This window comes from Hydra viridissima, unplaced genomic scaffold, assembly GCF_058129835.1.
Source record: "Hydra viridissima isolate aposymbiotic clone 2 unplaced genomic scaffold, HvirCarnegie_v1 scaffold_16, whole genome shotgun sequence".
Classification (NCBI taxonomy): Eukaryota; Metazoa; Cnidaria; class Hydrozoa; order Anthoathecata; family Hydridae; genus Hydra; species Hydra viridissima.
This window is the reverse complement of record NW_028324315.1, coordinates 4600423-4619840: the sequence shown is the minus strand read 5'-3', so window position 1 is coordinate 4619840 and position 19418 is coordinate 4600423. Positions and strand designations below refer to the sequence as shown.

The window sequence follows — 19418 nt, the reverse complement described above, 5'->3', positions numbered from 1 at the left end:
ATTTCACTTTATGAAGGACCGCAATGCATTTGCAATATTTTACCAGTTTGTGAGATTGATTCTAAACTTCAGTTTGAACAAACTAAATTTGGTTTAGACTAAACATTTCTGGAGGAAATTGTTGCTTTAATGGACAACAAAGATCAAGCACTTATTGAAAAGTTTAATAACATTGATGCATATTTGACCAAACACAACATAATAAAGTAACATGACTTTTTACATCTATTTAAATCTGTTTCTAATAATATGATGACAGATAAAAGTGACTAACTGCATATGCATACTTGTCTAATATATATCAAGCAATATAGTTTAGACTGTTTTACTTATATTGCAACTGCAACTGCTCTCAAATCCAGCAGTAAAACAAAAGAACTTAACTATAGCATTACATTATTAAAATGTTTTTGAAGTTCAGAAGAATTGCAAATGCATAAGGACCATAAACTCATATAACGGCTGAAAATATATATACTTACTTAGCATTGATACTATACCTAAGCTTGATAATGCCTTAGCTAGAAAAGTGCACAAATAGATACAAAAGCAGAATAAGTATATTTAGCTGGAAATAAAAATGAAGAGGAATAAAAAGCAAACATTTATTATGAAAAACTCGGCGATTATACTACAGTAATAAGTTGTTTGAAAATACGAGAAAAATAAAAGCTTTGAAAATCTTACAAAACTGTTGTTACATATACTTAAACTGAATAAGTTCAAACAATGGTTTTGTAAAAACAGATGTATTTTAAAATATGTTTAGGAAAAGCTTTTTTTTCTTGGCTAACTTGTTATGTTTCTTTTAATTTCTCTGCATATGTTGAATCTATTAGTGTGTGATTTTGTAAAAGTTTTGCCTCCTTCTGGCTCTGAAATGTTTTTCTTAGCACTATACATTATTTTTTGGGGACCATGTACAAACACTAAATAGCTTTTTTAAAAACTTTCTCGCATTTATTTTTGTTGATTTTAACCAAAATAATGTTACAAAGAAATTATTTACAAGTTTCGAATTTTTAAGCTCTGGTTTTTCATTCAATTCGTGATAATAAAAGAACATAGTGCAATTGCAATTGGTGCACTTACAATAGTGAGGCGCTGCTTTTTCTAGGCTTAGTTTTTATAAACAAACTGAATAGCCGAGGAAAGGTTTTTTTATAATTGTGACAAGCTTGCTATGCAATAACAAGTTTTATTTATTTAGTAATAATAAATTCAATAATTCATGCTACCCTTAATTTTTCTTTAGTTGTTGATTTTCAACGACCCTAAGCTCCTGGCCTCCACATACAATTTTGCGAGGCCTTTTAGCACAGACGGCCATGCCTTAAGACATTCGGTAAGTAGTGGTTCTGTCCTTTTCTTGTATGACCAAAAGTGCAGGATAACGATACGTATTTAGTAAATCAAATTCGTTGAAGTTGAAATCACTCCGGCTAAAGGTCTGAGATACATCACTTTCTTCCAACTTAACCCGGTTTTCCCTTTGCGAACTTTCGTTTTTATACGCACTGTCCGTGGTTGATCTAGAAGGGCGACACAAGTTAGTGGCACCATTTTTCTTGTTCGATTGTTGCATCTTTACCAAAAGTAACACATTTCTCTTCGCAATTTTATTGGACAGTGCAAAGAGTTAAATAACAGTTAAATCACTAAACCTAAACAATTAAATCACTGGAAATCTTCGATAATCTGTTACCGTTTTTGGTACTTAGAAAGTACTGCACTTAGTAAGTCAATACTCTTCAGAACTTAAATACAATTATTTTTTAAAATCAAAACAGCTATTTAAATCAAAGATGCGCCTTGTATAGATAGAAAAATGAAAGAATTTGGTCAGAATTAACTTTTAAAAATCTATATTTCTACTTGTTGCATTTAACGGAGCTTTATTTTTTCAAATTGTTCAATATTATAAGCATCAAAATCTCGGTACGAAAAGTATCGTGTATTGGTCATTTTTTACTATACCCATCTATTCATACCGGTACCGATACCGAAACCGAATCGCCATCGGTCTCTGATGGGCTGATTTTTCCGATACCAACTTCGAAGTATCATTGATGATGGTATGGTTCATACAAGACTTCCGAGACTCTGATATATAAGCATCAGTGTCTAGGTACGGTAAGTATCGTGTGGTCACTGAATCGATCATTTTTTACAACATCCGTCCTAAATACCGGTAACAAAATGGCATCGATCTTGGTAGATTGTTTCGATAAACAACACTGATTTATTGTTGGTGGTAGTATCGCATATAAGAGACTTCCGACACTCGGAAAGTTACTGTTTTTGCAAAAATGTGAAATTTTTTTTAGAGAATGTGGTCTCTCAATACTTTCCTAAGTGGTTTAGTTTAAATACTGCTTTCATTGCAATTATTGTTAACTATCATTGTTCAGTTTTGTTTAACAAAAGGATTGCATTAAATATACCAAAAAACGTTTAAATAATTCTAGCGGGGAAACGCGCTATCAATAAAAAAAATTTTCATTTTAATAGTGACGGAAAATCTCTTGTAACAGAACCTATTAACCTTGCAAACCTTTAAAATCGAAAATGCTTTCTTGAATAAAATTTAGTGCATTTTTTCGTTTAGCCAATCCTCCCTCTCCAGATGAAGAACTTTGCAATGGAAATTGGTTAATGCAAAATATAAATGGCATTCAAACTAGTTTAAATGAAGAACTATTTGGGCAGCATTTAGTTAGTAAAATTATTGCGAAAGCTGTAGAATCCCACACTAAAGATAAAAATCCACAAAAACCATTGGTTATGTCATTTCATGGATGGACGGGTACCGGTAAAACTTTTGTATCCAATATTATTGCAAAACATTTGTTCAAGAAAGGGGTTAATAGTAAATTTGTTCATAAAAAAATTGCAACATTACATTATCGACATAAAGGAAATTTGGCAACATACCAAGCAGACTTAAAAGAATTAATTGAATCATCTACAAAGAATTGTGAACGCTCATTATTCATATTTGATGAAGTAGATAAAATGCCAGAGGGCCTTGCAGATGTTTTAAAGCCCTACCTTGATTACCACCCTTCAATCGAAGGTACAGATTATCGCAAGAATATATTCATTTTTCTGAGTAACGCTGCTGGTGACAAAATAAATAATTTCACTTTAAATCATTTAGCAAAGGGAAAACTAAGAGAAGATATTACTAGTGTTGAGGTGGGACTACTTTCATCCATTGTTGCATTTAACACGCCAGGCGGTTTGAAAAATTCTGATATTGTTTTTTCAGCCTTGATAGACTTTTATGTGCCATTTTTACCACTCGAACGTAAACATATAAAACAATGTGCAGTAGCAGAACTTAAAAGACGTAGTATTTCATATGATGACAGTATCCTTGAGGCTATTGCTTCTGAAATGCAGTATTTTCCTATCGAAGAAGAACTTTTTTCTTCAACAGGCTGCAAACATGTTTCAAAAAATGTGGACTTGTTTACATAAAAGAAAGACTAATTACAAAGTTCTTTACAAAAATACTATTAGTTATTATGAATATATTACGAAATATATTGTATTAATAAAAGCAAAAATGTTGATACACGTTTGTAGTGGATATTGGGCGCATTCTTAATTCGAGCCTATGAATGTAGTGTGCTCATGGCTACCATCATTATTGCCAAGAGTGATATAACGGATCTTTCCGGTTGCCTTTTTTAACCTGTTTTCAACTTGGCTCTTTATTTCATCATCCGCTTTTTCTTTTCAATAGTCTACTTCTATAAGGGAATTTAGGAATATTTTATTACCAACCTTAATCTCGTTTGTTTTAAATGAATTACATACCTTCAGATATATCATTTTTAAAATAGTTTTAACCAACTTTGTAGCTTATCTAGTTTCACAGATATTAACTACAAGAAAAAACATCAGCAATCCAAAAGAATTAACGAATTTATAAACAAAGTTTTCCGGTGATTACAAACACGGACCATCAATTTTTTAACTAACAGTAAAATGTGATTTAAAAAAAAGTTTAAAACATTTTAAAACATTTAACATTTTTCCGTTTTTTTTATTTTAAATGTCCCTTAAAAAATAGCGCTATTAGATAAAATCAGATAAAATATCAGATAATTCAGATAAAACCTTAACCCAGGCTAACATTTTAAAAAACATGTACAAGTTGTCTAAAAAGGAATGAAATAATCTATCAACAAGTGCCGTAGCATTGTCATACAAAAAGCCCGTCCAAAAATAAAAGACCAAGTAAATATGGAAAGTAAAAGAACTTAAAATAACCACGACGTTTTTAACAGAATTGAAACAAATGGAACATCTAACTGTTTTTTTACTCTGAATGATCAAAAGGAGAACTTTGTAAACAACCCAACAGTCCGATAACTAAACCCTGCGAAAAAAGAAACTGGAAGAATCAATAAAAGTATACAATCAAAAATAAACTCTGATTTAAAACATATACTTGCTCTCAACCGATGGAAATGCGCTCAAAATGTCAAATATTGGTTAAAGGAAATTACTAAAAAACACCTTTAAACATTTCTTTTTTTTGACATCAATGATTTCTACCTATCAATTAATGAAAAACTTCTAAAAGTTGCAATTTGCTTCGCAGAGTAACACATAGCAATTAGTTACGAGCAAAGAAATAATTACAAAACACACAAGAAAATGTTTGCTTTTTAATCATGAACAAATTTGGGTAAAAAAGAAATGTGGTTTGATGATATTACCATGGTTGATTTTGACGGCGCGGAGGTTTCTGAACTTTTTGGTATTTACCTACTTTTCCAACTAAGTTAAAACAAGGCTGATTTTGAAGAATATCAAGACCACGGTCTGTAAAGTTAGGTTGACAGGGGAGGTAAGTGGCTTTTTTTACGCAGCCCTTAATTTTTCCTTCCTTGTTCATCTTCTTTGCTTAGAGCTGTTTGTTTTCTTTTGGTTACCGAAACCTCCCTTTTCACCATTTTACCAATATGGTCTAAATATGACTAATTGTGCTTGTAAAGTTTTTGCGAACTTAGGATTTTATTAATTCTATTATAGGCGCAAAGACTAAAACATTTATTGATATTGATTTACATCACATTAATATATTGTATGACCGGCTTTAGTTTTAAAAACGTCTTTTATTCTTTTTTCAATACTTTTATTGAGTCTTTAAATAAAAAGTAGATGCGAGTTCTTCAAATTCGGCGAGTTTGAATTTTTCGAGTTTAAAATTTTTGTTCAACTTTTTGAATAAAGTTTTTAAAATAACAAAAGTTTTTAAAAATAATTTCAGCTCAAATTGTCAAGTTTCATTTTGACTCAAATAATTTAATCGAATTACACAAATTTATCAAGTTTCACAAATTTACCAAGTTTATAAATATTAACAAAGTTATCTAACAAATACAATAGTTTTTCGAGAATCTTATATGAATAAACGAACTAGCCCGGATCGCTATCCGGGCCAGCTCGTTTATTCATTAAAACGCAAAATAAAATTAAGTTAAAATATTGATGACGTCGATATCTCGGCAAACGGGATGGCTCGTTTGCCGAGCCAGCCCGCTTTCTATATAAACAGGCCCTTACTTAAATTTCATCAGAAGAAAAATATCCCTATACTTCTTTACCTCTTCTTTGAAAATCTCTTTTCTCTATCTCCCATTAATCAATTTTTCAAAATTTCCAAAAATTCTCCGATCAGTTTTTCCATAAAATATTCTCTAAAAAATACTTATTGATTTCCTCATAAAATCTTCTCAACAGTTCTCTCAAAAATATAATTAAGTTCTACTCCTTCAATCTCTCGCAAAAATTTTCCTAATATCCCCCAAAAAATATCTGCTAGATTTTCTAAACCGTAATTTTTCGGTGGTCACAGATATTATTAAATCAGGTGTTGTAGTACAACACATTTTACTTCAAAGTTCGCTTACTGCTTAGGGAATGTCCGGGTCCCAATAGGAACCGAACGAGTCCCGAACGGAACCGGTATCGGACACCGATAAAAGCAAATAATGGTTTTATCGGACTCCGATTAACCGATAAAATCGGGTAATCGAAATTTTCCATACCTGACCCGACTCAATCTTTCGGGTTATTAAGTAATCGGTTCTCAATTGTTATTGATCCTATTGGTTCCCGAACCCGATTACCCGAACCGAACCCGATTAATCAAAGAGTTCTGTCGGGTGTTCTGTGAAAAAGGTCCATTTTGTTCAAAAATAATTGATATGTCTAAAAAAGTTACCAAAGTGGAATATAACCGTATTAATCGCAATAATTATATTTAACTTGGCCCTTTGGCAGTTAAACAAAGTTCAATATATTTCCTTATGCTTTTCACGCCATCCGTTTGCCAAAATTAATTTATCTCACCCTTTATTTGAAATGCTTGACTCTGATTGGTTATTACAAAAGACCCAAGGTAAGCCAAAAACGGCAAAAGCGATCGAAAAGCATCATTGTGTGTCAGAATTGTTACCTTTTCTGTTCCTTGAAATGATTTTAAAAGGTTGTGATTTTAAAATTTTAGGTTTAAAATTGGACGTATGTAAGAGAGAAAAACATTTGAAAAATGTTTGCTAGTTAGTCAAGTGCTCTGTCATCATAAAGTATAGTCGATGTTGATTCTGAAAACGAAGAGGGAAGTGAATGTGAAAAAGTAAATACAAAACTACAGTACAATCTCTCTAATTCGAATCTCCTTAATTCAAAAACCTCTAAAATTCGACTAAATGTAAAGTCATCGTGAAATGCGCTTCAGAAACTTTTTTGTTTAACTTTCTATAATTCGAATCTCTATAATTCGAAAACCTCCCACAATTCGAAGGGATTTTTGAGACCTCTCATTAAGATTCTCTCTGTAAATCAAGCTTTTTAAATTTTTGTCGTATAAAAATCTTGTTAACCATCTAACTCTTTTTTCAAATTTCGAATGTTTTGATTTTTGTTAAACAATTAGCGTGAATTATTTTCTTCTGTTTAAAATAAATCATGACATCAAAGAGACTGCATAAAGAAAACAATTTAAAGCTGAAATACGAAACTCTACTGGAATCGGAGAAAGGAAAAACAAACAAAGAGGTTTCGAAAATCTTTGATACTCCACCAAACACTCTTTCAACCTGGAAAAAGAATAAAGATAAAATCTTTGACGTTTTTCGTCAAGGAAACTTGGCTAAACGGGTGAAAGTTGCTACGCATTATAAAGTCAACAAAGCTGTACTTAAATGGTTCAAACGAATAAGAGCTGATAATGTCCCAATCAGTGGTTTGTTGTGAAAAGAAAAAGCTTTATATTTTGCGAAAGTGTTAAGCTTCGAAAATTTTCAAACTTCGGATGGATTTCTTATTATTCTCTCTAACTTTTATGATTAATGACTTAACAATATATGATTATTCTATAGCTTTTTCTTTAACTGCTTTAAAAAAATAAAGTAATTATTTTCCAGAACTTGATATTCTGGAAACTTGCTAAGACCTCGAAGTAAAATTCAAACGTTACGTATCGCACGTATAAATTATGTCAAAACAATTATATATATATTTTTTTTGTATATATGGTATATCTTTCAAAACCATTTCTGGAGAGGCAAAGTCTGTTAACGATCAGATAATCGCTACATGGCTCAAAACCACACTGCCTACAATTTTCTCTCGATACCCACTTGAAAATATATTTAATACCAATGAATTCGGTCTTTTCTACCAATGTTTGTCTGAAAAAAGTTAAAATTTAAAAAATGAAAAGTGCGTAAGACGCAAGCAGAGTAAAGTTTGCCTGATTGGGATGGCCGCAGGTAATGTTAAAGGAGAAAGACTTTGAATGTTTGTAATTGTAATATCGAAGTTTCCTTGATGTTTTAAAGGTGCGAAAAATATTCCTTGTTGCTATCGGGCCCAACCAAATAGTTGGATGTCGGCAGAATTATTTGAGGAGTGGGTAAAAGAAATTTACCTAAAGTTTAGTTTTCAGAAAAGGAAGATTGTTTTAATTATAGATAATTGTTCGGCCTAACGTGCAGAACCTTGATTGGATGGAGTTTATCTTTCTTCCACCAAATACTTCGATCACTCAACCTATGGATCAAGGAGTCATATGATCTCTTAAAGCCAAATATTGCTAACTTGCAGTGAAAAAGCTAATTGCTGCCTTAGAAAAAGTGAACAAGATGCTTAAGTTTTCTATCTTAACTGCTATGTTTATGCTAAGAAAAACATGGAATTCCCTTCAAGATCAAATCTTCATAAATTACTTCAAAAAATCAGGAATATCATTAGAAGCAGTCGAAAAGCATTCAAATGATGATAACGACCCTTTCTGTGGCTCAGATGTAGACGAGACTGTAATGGAAAACTTAAGAAATGATCTCGAAATGTTAAAAACAAAATTCGAAGCAGATTTTAACCTCACGGCCGATGTATGCATTGCCAACAAATCATCAGGTGTTTGCATTGCCAACAAATCATCAGATCATCATATGAGGACATCATTGCAGAAGTTTCTGAGCATGATGCTATTGAAACTGAAGAGGAATCCAATTATGAGTGCGTTGGTGTTTCTGACAATGCAACAAAAACAAGTCTGAACGAAGCGATGCATGGTATCACTGTACTTGAGAATTACAGTCTTTATTCTAACTTTGGAGATGATTTGACGAAGGCTCAACTCTTTCCCTACCACAAGCCGCTGAGAGCGGCTTTTGCTTTTCAATTATTTTGACCACAAGCCGCTGGTAGCGGCTTTCTGATGTGCTTCATTATTTATCGTGTTCTGAACATCAGTACTAGTTTATGACTCATTTTACTGATTTCTTCAAAAAGTGTACTTAATTCTCTGCATTATTAAAAAAAGTAAAAGCCTTATAGTATAAATTATAGCAAGATATTTTATTACAAAGTTTTTGGTTTTTTTAAACCGCTATCAAAATGAAGTCGTCGAAAGTAACGCATAGTGCCAACGAAGCTTCTAAAATAATGCTTGAATGTTTAAATGAAGATCATGGTGAGTCTGAAAGTAGTTCTAGCTCAGAAGATTTAGAAAAGTCAATTATGGAAGAAACCGTCTCGTCCCCTTTGATTATCAAACGCTAGACTTCTTCCACAGAAGCTGCTCCTATAAATAAAAGAAAAAGAAAGTTTAACGCTGGTATATCTGCTAATTGTGAAAATGTTGATTCATGGGTATTTCTTGGAGAAGATTACAACGATATTCCAACACATTCGTTTAGATTTTGTCCTAATAATAAACCTGGAGTCAATGCAAATCTCAATAAGAACTCAACTATTTTAGACTGTTTTAAAGAACTTTTTAGTGACAAAATTCAAGATGAATTAGTTGGATTTATTAATTCTTTTGCCTCTTACAAAATGCAGATAAATAGTCCGTGTTTAAGTTCATCAATATTTTGTTCATGGACCCCAATTAACAAATATGATTTTGTTAAGTTTGTTGGCGTTATGATTGGAATGGGATTAGATAAAAGACCCTCAATTAAAGACTATTTGGTCCTTGATGGATATATATCACAGTCCTTGGTAAAACTCAATTTTTTCAAGAAATAGATTTGAAGCAATATACCATACAATGCTTCATGTTGCTCCATCTCAAGAAAGCCATGCAAAAGAAAAAATTGAACTATTTATGAAAAATCTTATTGCAAATTATCAAAAAACATTTTATCCATACGAAGATGTTTCTTTTGATGAAATGGTCATTAAATATAAGGGTAGATGAAAAAATAAACAATATAACCCCAGCAAACCAAGCAAATATCATATTAAAACATTTGGTTTGTGTTACAGTGCTACTGGGTATGCCTTTAACATCCTTACCTACTTTGGAAGTGACACATCTTATAACTCTGATACATATTGAATGGGACAATCGGAAAAAATTTTTGAATACTTACTTAAACCTATTGGAAAGGGTCACCATATTTTTGCTGATAGATATTACGCAACACACTCTTTGATCTCCTATCTAACGTCAAAATCATTTCACTACACTGGAACCTTACAAACAAATCGCAAGAATTTTCCAGATAATATTAAGTTCCAAAAAGGTTGTAGAATGAAATATCTACAAACAAATTACTATCGCAGTGAATCTGGAATTCTACTTGTTCAGTGGCAAGATAAGAAAGCTAAAAAACCAGTTGTAGCTGTTTCTACTAAGTTTGCAAAAAATGCTGTTGCAGTATCTTCTCGTCGCAATGGAGTCAGGGAAATACCAGAAACTATTCACCGGTACAATCTATCAATGAATGGTTGTGATGGTTTAGACCAATCTGTTTCATATTACAGTAATCTAGATAGAAAGACAGTTTAGTGGTGGAAAGGAATTTTTAATTGGCTGATAGAAGTAACTCAAGCTAACTCTTACATATTATATTTGTTAACTCGTCCACATAATTCAAAAAGAATTACTCTAAAATAACTTAAGGAGAATCTTATTGAAGAACTAGTTAATTCTTGTATTACCATGATGCCTGATAATTCTACACTTTTAAAAAGAGTTCGACAAGTTTCAAATCCAGTCTTAGAAAGATTCAATAATACTAGACATTTGATTAAATATGTTGAAAGCGATAGATATTGTGTAGTCTGTAGTACTCCTGTCAATAGAAACCGCACAAATTTTATATGTTCTGGCTGCAGTAATGAACCTCATTTGCATCCTAAAGATTGTTTTTTGATTTACCATTCCAGATAACTTTTTTATCATTGGAAGTACTTAAGAATTTTTTTTTTTTAAGCGCATCTCACAAACTAATTGATTTTTTTCTTTTTTAATTTTCTAAACTCAGTTCTAAAAAAAACTGGTTTCAGCTTTTTTCTGTTCTCAAAAGAAAAGTAAAACAATTTTTTATTACTTATGATAGATTCCATTGTCTATTTAAGTTGTTAGAAATGTCTTTTAAAATATTTTATTCTTAAAATATATAAAAGAATTTTGTTTTTGATTTAATTTTTCTTTCTTTCAATAAAAAAACAACGTTTTTGAACTCCTTGCATTTTCCAGTATGAAATGCTGTGTATTTAACTTTGATATATTTAAAAAGATCTTTTCTTTAGCTTTCTTTATATATATAGTTTGTTATAGTTTCAAAGAGATTTATTTCTTGGATTTCTATTAGTTTTGAATAATATGTGATCTTTATTTTTTATTTTTTAAATTAGTGCGGTCACGGCGAAAAGTTTTTTTAAAAAAACCGCGATAGTGAAAGAGTTAAAGACATAAATCGTGTCACTGAAATGGATTTAAAAGCCTCAAAAAGACAATCTACAACTATTGACTTTTTTTTGAAAATGTAAAAGTTGAAATCACATATATTGTATACAGGCCAAAGAATCACTATTTGTTTTTTATTTCATTTTTATTCGTTACTTAGACCAGAATATTTGAAAAAAAATCAACTTTCTGTAATTCAAAAATCTCTCCAATGCGAACTTTTTTTTTGCCCGTTATATTCGAATTAGATTCCACTGTATCTTCAGATCCAGATGACCTGCTTCACTATGAAAGCGAAGCTGAAAAACAGGGAATACATTTTTTAATATTTTTAGTTTAATTTCTTTACTTAGTGCTTGTAAATTTTCTCAAAGGGTGCTAATTACCTTCAAACTTTACTTAAAATTGCAAAGAATCAAAAGACGATGGGAAGCATTCAAGGTTTTGTTTAAAATTAATTTTAATGGTATTGTTAATTATTTGTCTAATTTCTAATAAATTTGTCATCTTAGATATCCGCCCAAAACTGAAGCGTTCCCATACTCAAGGAAAAGAAGAGGGGCACAACAGACCCGCTCCCTAAGTAATTCCGGAAACCAACTAATTCTGAAAAAGGAACTCATCAATTGTTGGGAAATTCATCTGCTGCAAGCTTTGTCCATGCAGTCGTTTGAATTTCTTGACGGCAAACAAATCATTAACATCGACTGGTCGGCACTACCTTTAGTCTCATCATCCGAAGAAACGCTTGGTTTGTTGAAAACTAAGGAATCCATTAAAGGAACCGTAGGGTCATATTTTAAAAAAACGAAATTAGGTATTATTTATTTGTACTGTCAATAATAGGCAACTGCCGATAATTGCTGATTGATATTCGCTTATAACGATTGCTGCAAATAGTTTTGATAAATGATGTTTGCTAAAAATTGTTGATTATTACTTAAAATTTTTGTAAATCGCTAGTAGTTACTTAAAACCTCGCTGTAAATTAGTGAAATATTTTCATCAGTCATCAGACAAGAAGATGGTTGAGCCCAAATTTTATACCAACTTTCAAATGTCTGGTTAACAACTGAAGGAGTTTTTTACTTTTACAGACTTAAAAACCACAGATTCCGGTTCTTGTCAAGATTGTTTGGCAAAAGTTGGGAAGAAGGCTCCGAGATTGAATCATTCCTCGTCGACAACAGCCTTCGGCACTCAAAATTTGGAAGCTTCTATTTGAGCTTTATTCTGCCAAAGAAGCAGAAGAAAAGCGTGACTGGATTGAAACAAGAACTTTTTTCCTATTAAAATGATGCTGAGGTAGTCTCTGCATTTACGGGAAAGCCAATGCACTTCTGGATGACAAAACGGAACACCTATGCAATTCTTTCCGAGGCTGCCTTTGCTATCCTGAGCATTCCTGCAAGTTTAGCATCCTCAGAGCGTTTGTTCAGAGCTGCCAGCCTGGCAGTCACGAAGAGAAGATCCTATGAAAGCCTAAAAAACTGCTCTTCATCAAGAACAACAACTCTCAGTTTGAGAGAAAAATGTTGCTCAAATTCTGCTCAGAAACCAAAAGCTCTTCATCAATTCCTAAAGAGGACCCGAATGATGGCATCGAGGAAGCCCCTGTTGACACAATTAACGTTATGGACATGTATAACATTGCAGAAGACAAAGAATTTTTCGAAAATGATTTTTTAAAATTTGGCTCAGAATTCTTCCAATTTTTTTGCTTGCTAAGAAACTCATCAAAACAGTCTCCGAATCAGTACCTCTTCTGTGTTTAGAAAGTTAATTTTTTTCCGAAAAAATTGAGAAAAAGGTAAAGCGTTTGTTGCTAAACAGTTTATGAAATGGGGTTTACCCAGATCAGCTGCTTACGATAAAATTGTAAAATTGGAGAATGGATCTCTAAAAAGAAAAGTTGGAAGTGGTCGAATCGCTAAGGTAACTACAAAAGAAATTATTCCAAAGATTGCTGCATTTTTTGAAAATAAGTCAGGGTGCTCCCAAAAGAAAGTAGCTCAAGTTTTTAACTGTAGTCAAACTCGAATTTTCCAAGTATAAAAAAAAATGACTAACATTCGAACTTTCAAAAAAACAAATTGTCCAGATCGTTGCCATCAGCAGAAGGAAGCTATGCGTCCTAAATGTCGTTAATTGTACGAAAATTATAAAAACTTGGATGATGAAAGCTATTTTACCTTAAACAATAGCACATTAGCTGGTAATGATAGGTTTTATGCCGCTGATTCTTATCAATGTTCTGACCAAGTAAGATACAATTTGCGTAAAAAGTACAAGGACAAGCTCTTAGTTTCTTGTTGCATCAGCCCCCGTGGAATAAGCCCTCTTTATATTCATCACAGTAAGAAATCAACCAGTACACTTATAAAAAACTTTTTTTCCTCTAGTATCAGAATATTATAAAAAAGACAATAAGTTTATCTTCTGGCCCGATCTAGCTCGATCACATTACGCAAAGTCGGTCATTGACTTTTTAAACCTGAAAAAGATCAAAGTTGTACCCAAAGATATAAACCCAGCTAACGTTCCAGAAGCAAGACCAATTAAAAACGTTTGGGGTGATTTAAAACGGCAAGTACACGAGAATAATTAGAGAGCTGGGAATTAGGAAGAGCTTGAAGCAAGAATTTTTATTCAAAAGCTTGAAGCAAGAAATTTTATTCGAATTGTTATTCAAAGATGAATAAAGAAATTTTCCATACTCAAATAAAACATCTTTCAAAAAAACTTTATAGTATTGCTAAATATGGTATTTGAAATAATTATATTAATATATTTATAAACTATGTATACTAATATATTACCGGTTGAAATATTGAATAATAAAACATATTAGTTCTTAAAATATTATTTTTTAAATTTTTTCCAAAATTTTATTTATGAGGTGTTAAGTTTAATTTAGTGCATTTTTAAAGTTTTACATTATTCATTTCAAAGAATCTTCCAATGATGCTAAAATTATTGTAAGCGATAACTCCTAGTAAAAATTTATTGAATTTAAGCGATTTTCGCAATTTTTAAAAATCTTTTACTAAGTTTCGGGACCCGAACGGTGATAAAGCGAAAGACTGTACGGGTTCTGATTTTAAGTTAAAAAATAAAGTTCAATACCCGAACAGGTACTCCATAATTTATCGGTTTCAGTTCCTTAGCTGTCGGTGCTAGATAACCCGTTCGATCATTGTTTCGGGTTATCGAATTATCGGTTTTTTAACTAGTTTATACCCAAACGGGTTTGGGGCCCGAAAAATTTGTTGAAATTACCCGTTCGGCGGCGGAACGGGACCCGAAAACATTCCCTATTACTGCTTTTGTTTTGACTTCTGAGTCATGGCTCTTTACTCGATTTTAATTCATCTATTAGATGAATTAAAATCAAATAAACAAAATAAAACGGAAATTACAAACACAAAGTAAAGAAAAAAAAAAAACAAATGGGCTTTATATATCATTCTTCACAACAATTAAAGCAAAAAAATAACAAAAAATTTAATAAATAGAAAACAGTGGCGTAGATAGGTAGGGGCAGATGGGGCAGCTAACCCTTTTTTGGAGTGGCAAATTTATAAAACATTTTCGCATCCTTAACTGAGTACCATAACACATTAATTAATATTTTGTTTTAAAAAGCATAAATGGTAACTGGAAAAAGAAAACATATTAATGAAGTATTTTTATAAACAGTAAACTAAGAGTTAAGTTTGTGTGATTTAGTAAATTAGGTTAAATGTTCAGATATTTTGGTTGAGTTAAAAAAGCCGCAATGAAAAATTTTCTTTCGCATGGCTCAATCCTAATAAAAAAGTTTATTTACCGTTTAACTTCTTATAAATATATCTCTTTACTAATTAGTCAGCATCATAACAGTATTAAAGATTAATAAAACTAAATCAAGTGAAAAAATAGAAATAATTACCCGACTAATTCAACTTTAAGTCGATTAGTACTATCCGTTAGAAATGACCCTTGGAGCTCCCAGTAAAGTTTTTTTTACTTTTGGTTCACAGAGTTTTACGAAAAATCAAAAACTCTTTACTTATATATGTCGGGTAAAACCTGGCAAAAAAATCAGGTCTGTAACACTTGTGGTTTGTGTAAAGAAACCAAAAATATGGGGTATGGCACTTAAAGGCATTATGAAAGAAGACAATGGATACTTTGGGTTTTTATCCTAATCTTATTATCAATTGTGTTTCAAAGTTTGTTAGAACAAAGAGAATTTAAACGCATAAAAACCACTCAATCGCCATCCAATTCTGTAACGTTTTTGCATTTGATAAAGTAGTTTTTATAAACAGCATTTCTTTTTTAATTTTGATATCCATAAGCAAGCACATGTTTGCAACTATCCAAAACTACACGTTTATCATCATCTATATTCAAAGCCCACTTATTTACTTCTTCTTTATATACTTTATGCATATTACTGCGAATAGCATTTATGGGTAAAACGTTATCAAACAATTTTTATTATCCGCAAGTGTAATTCGGTGTATCACTATTGGGTTTTTAAAGCTTTACATTTCCTGTCTACTTTTCCATCAAAAATTTTGAATGAATGCACTTTAAATTTTATGCAAACAATTTCTTCAATAATCTCACCGCTTTTTTAGGTTTAAACATTCCATTTACCTTTTTATTACACTTAGTCCTAATATCAATTAGATGATTTGGTTAAATCTTACTAGTGTCAAATCTTGCTTTAACATCTGTGGAATTGTCTATTTCATAAATTAAACTGTTAGTGTTAGTGTACAATAGTTTTTCGTTTTCTCCATATTTAATCTTCATATAATTAGAAAGGAAATCAAACATTATCGTCTTGTTCAAATCAAGAATGCAAGAACCTAGGTGTACTGCTTTGTTAAATACTAACTTTGTCTTTTTCAGATGTATACCTATTAGATCTTCACCCTTATAGCTTTGTTTAATAAATATCTACTTTACTTTGAATTTATCATTTGCTAATAGGAAGTCTACCCTACTTCGTGTATCCTTCATAGTTTTTCCGAAAAAATGATTACTTATGAAAAAATGATTGAAGAAACCCTAATCATAATTGTTTTTAGCCTTGGTCTTTACACTAGCATTCAAATCTATATTTTCTACAGCCATGGACTTTCCTCAAACTTTCTCCCAATCTTACAAATTGTCCTTACGTCTCATAATTAACAGTATATTTATCACTATCTTTACAATTCGATACTAGTATATCAGCATTACCTATTTTAATTCTCTCTGGCACTAAAGGATAACCGTTGTGTAAATTCAGCAACTCTTTTGAACATCTAAGTATAACAACTGAAATTCCGGCACATTCTTTCCATAAATTATCATCTTCATAAATCATTTTAAAACCATGCGAGGGCAAAAAATTACAAAAAGTGTGTGACTAAAGCTTTATGCCTTACTATATAAGGAGTTCACTTTTAAAAAAAAAAGTACAATAGATGCAATTTCATCTTTTTTCTCACTTTCTAAACAAGTGACTTTCTGCCAAATTTAGGACTAAAGTGTTTGTGTACAGCAGTTCTTCTTTTTCTCCATACTTAATCTTATTATTACAACTCATGTTAACTTAAAAAGTGTGTAAAAATATTTTTTTAAAAGATGGTGAACATTTTTAGGAATTTCTTCAATAGACAATTTTTTCTTTTTAGTTTGTTAATTAAAATTACCTAAAAAACTTACCTAGGTAAAACTACCTAGAATATATATCAAAAGTATAAAGTTAGAGAAGTTTTTAGCTAAAATAAATTTTTTCTTTTCGTTTCATATAACACTAAGAAACGTAAAAAATATTTGGAAAAAATCAGTGCTTTTTTAATTATCATTTACAATTTAAACGTTTTTAAAGTGTTTAATTTTAAACGTTTTTAATTAAAAAAAGTTTTGCTTAATTTTTACTAGTGACTCAAAACTGCTGTGCTATTTTTAATATTGGCTGTCTGCAAACAACTATGTTTAAATTTTATATATTAATTTAAAATAATTTAAATACCAAAAATTATGACTTGATTTGAATTTTTGTAATGTTTAAATCATTCAATCTTTAGAAATTTATTGTGCTGTAGATTCCATCTCATTGTGTTATAATTTAAATTTAAGAATTAGGGAAAATATCTAACCGATTCGGTAGTAATTTTGGAGGATTAACTAGTTGATAAGAGCATTTTGCATTTTATTATGTATAATTACGAGTTATGAACAAAAATTTATAATGGATCAAAATGACTCTAGCAAGAAACCATGACAGAATCCGAAACGTCGTCTGTATTATTTGTTTTAAAAAGGCTTAACGATTGTTTACTGAATTTGTTTAGCAAATAGCACTTTAAGTTTTGAAAAAGAATATTGGTTTTGAAGATGCCAGTGTTCAAAATGGTGTTTGTAAAAGTTGCAGATCACTCACCAGAAGGCTAAGTGATGGGGCATTCTGGTCCACTACCATAGCTTTTTGATTTTGAGTCTATGAAACGCAAGCAACTACCATTTATGAGTGTTTAATTTGTGACTTAGCAAAAATCAAAGGAAAAACTGTTCATCTAATCATTTCAACAAGCAATTCAGACAAAAAGAAAACTGTCAAAGGTAATAAAAAGTTGTTCAAGCTGTCTAACTGGGTAAACCTCATTCCTGAAAAAAATCAACACTTCAGCTAGGGTAAACCTCACTCCTGAAAAAAATCAACACTTCAGCAAAATCTATTTGAGTTAGCATCAAAACACCAGGTGGCTAATGAAAATATTCCCGAACATCTTATTTGTACAGGTCTAGCTTCTCCAAAGGGAACAATATTTTCCGTCAAGCTTCTGGTGGAAACTGTTTTCCAGTCGAAATCAGGCACAAATGATATTTAAAACATCTTATAAAAAACATCTTATATCACCTTAAACTGCTTTAAATTTTTGCTGCTTTGATTATTTTTTAATTTTTAGGATTGTCACAAACAGCTGAAAGTGGCAGTGCAAGTTCAAGCATTACAGCTGAAAATATGGTGTAAGTTCAGGTCAATACTGATTTGTCAAACAAAAAAATGTTTAAGCTGACATCCCAAGTCTTTGTTCATTGCAAAATGTTTAAGCTGATATCCAAGTCTTTGTTCACTGCAAATTTATCAAAGCGGTCTATGAGAAAATTCTGAGCAAAAGAGACATTACTTTGAATCATAAGCTCAAACACTTCTGAATTAGAAACATCAATATCTTTAGAAAATCTTCTTTACCAAAACTGTTCCAAAGCTTAAGGTGTCAATCAACAGTTGCTGGTTGCATTTAGCAAGGATCAACCTAAAAATTATGTAAAAATTTTGATGGATTTTGTGCATGCATGTAGGAAACAATTTCTTTTATCATGCGACATGAAACTTGCAATAACTATCTGTGGTTTTCGAGCTCGTTCAAACATGCATCCGTACTGCTGGTGCAACATCTTTTCCAGAGTTTTGCATGAAACAGTATCCCCAAGAACAATTGGATCAATCAAAAGAGCTGACAATGACTATGCCAATTATTTACGAGAACTAATGTTATGATATAAAGAACTTTAACTTAAAAACTATTGCTGCTAGTTTCTCAAAATGTGATATTTTTAACCCTTTAAAGCTAAAAAGAATTTTATGGCTAAAATCAATATTGAAAAGGACTTCTTCAAGCTAATGAACAATAATGCTTTTGGAAAATCAATGGAAAATATACGAAGTAGAGTTGATATTAGACTAGCTAACAATTAAGTTAATGAATGGAAACAAGCAGTAGACCTTACCATAACACTGCAGTATCATTCATAGGAGTCTACAAAGTATACATATAAAAACAAATAGTATTTCATAAAGCAGTATTTTTGGGTGAATTCATTCCTTATTAGAGTAAGACAACAAAATTTATATATGATTACATCATGAAGAATAAATATGGAGAAAAAGTAGAACTAATGAATAAAGAAACAAACAGTGTAACTAAGGAAATAGAGCGATTATTTTTATGAAGGTATTTTTCCAGATGTTGAAAAAATATTTGATTCCAGTGAGTTTGAACCAAATCACAAAGGCGGTGTCAAAAACTGGACCTAATAAAAAGGTTACTGATAAGTTCAAATCTGAAGGAAAAGATAAGATTAGTAAAAAGATTGTTTGTTTCAAGCTTTAAGTGTATTTAATTCAAATGTTGATGAA

The 19418-nt window shown here is 31.2% G+C and overlaps 1 pseudogene; it reads left to right on the top strand.

Moving 5' to 3' along the window:
- Positions 1-1828: 1828 nt before the first annotated feature.
- LOC149877637 (torsin-1A pseudogene) lies at positions 1829-3554 on the top strand (annotated as a pseudogene).
- Positions 3555-19418: the final 15864 nt, after the last annotated feature.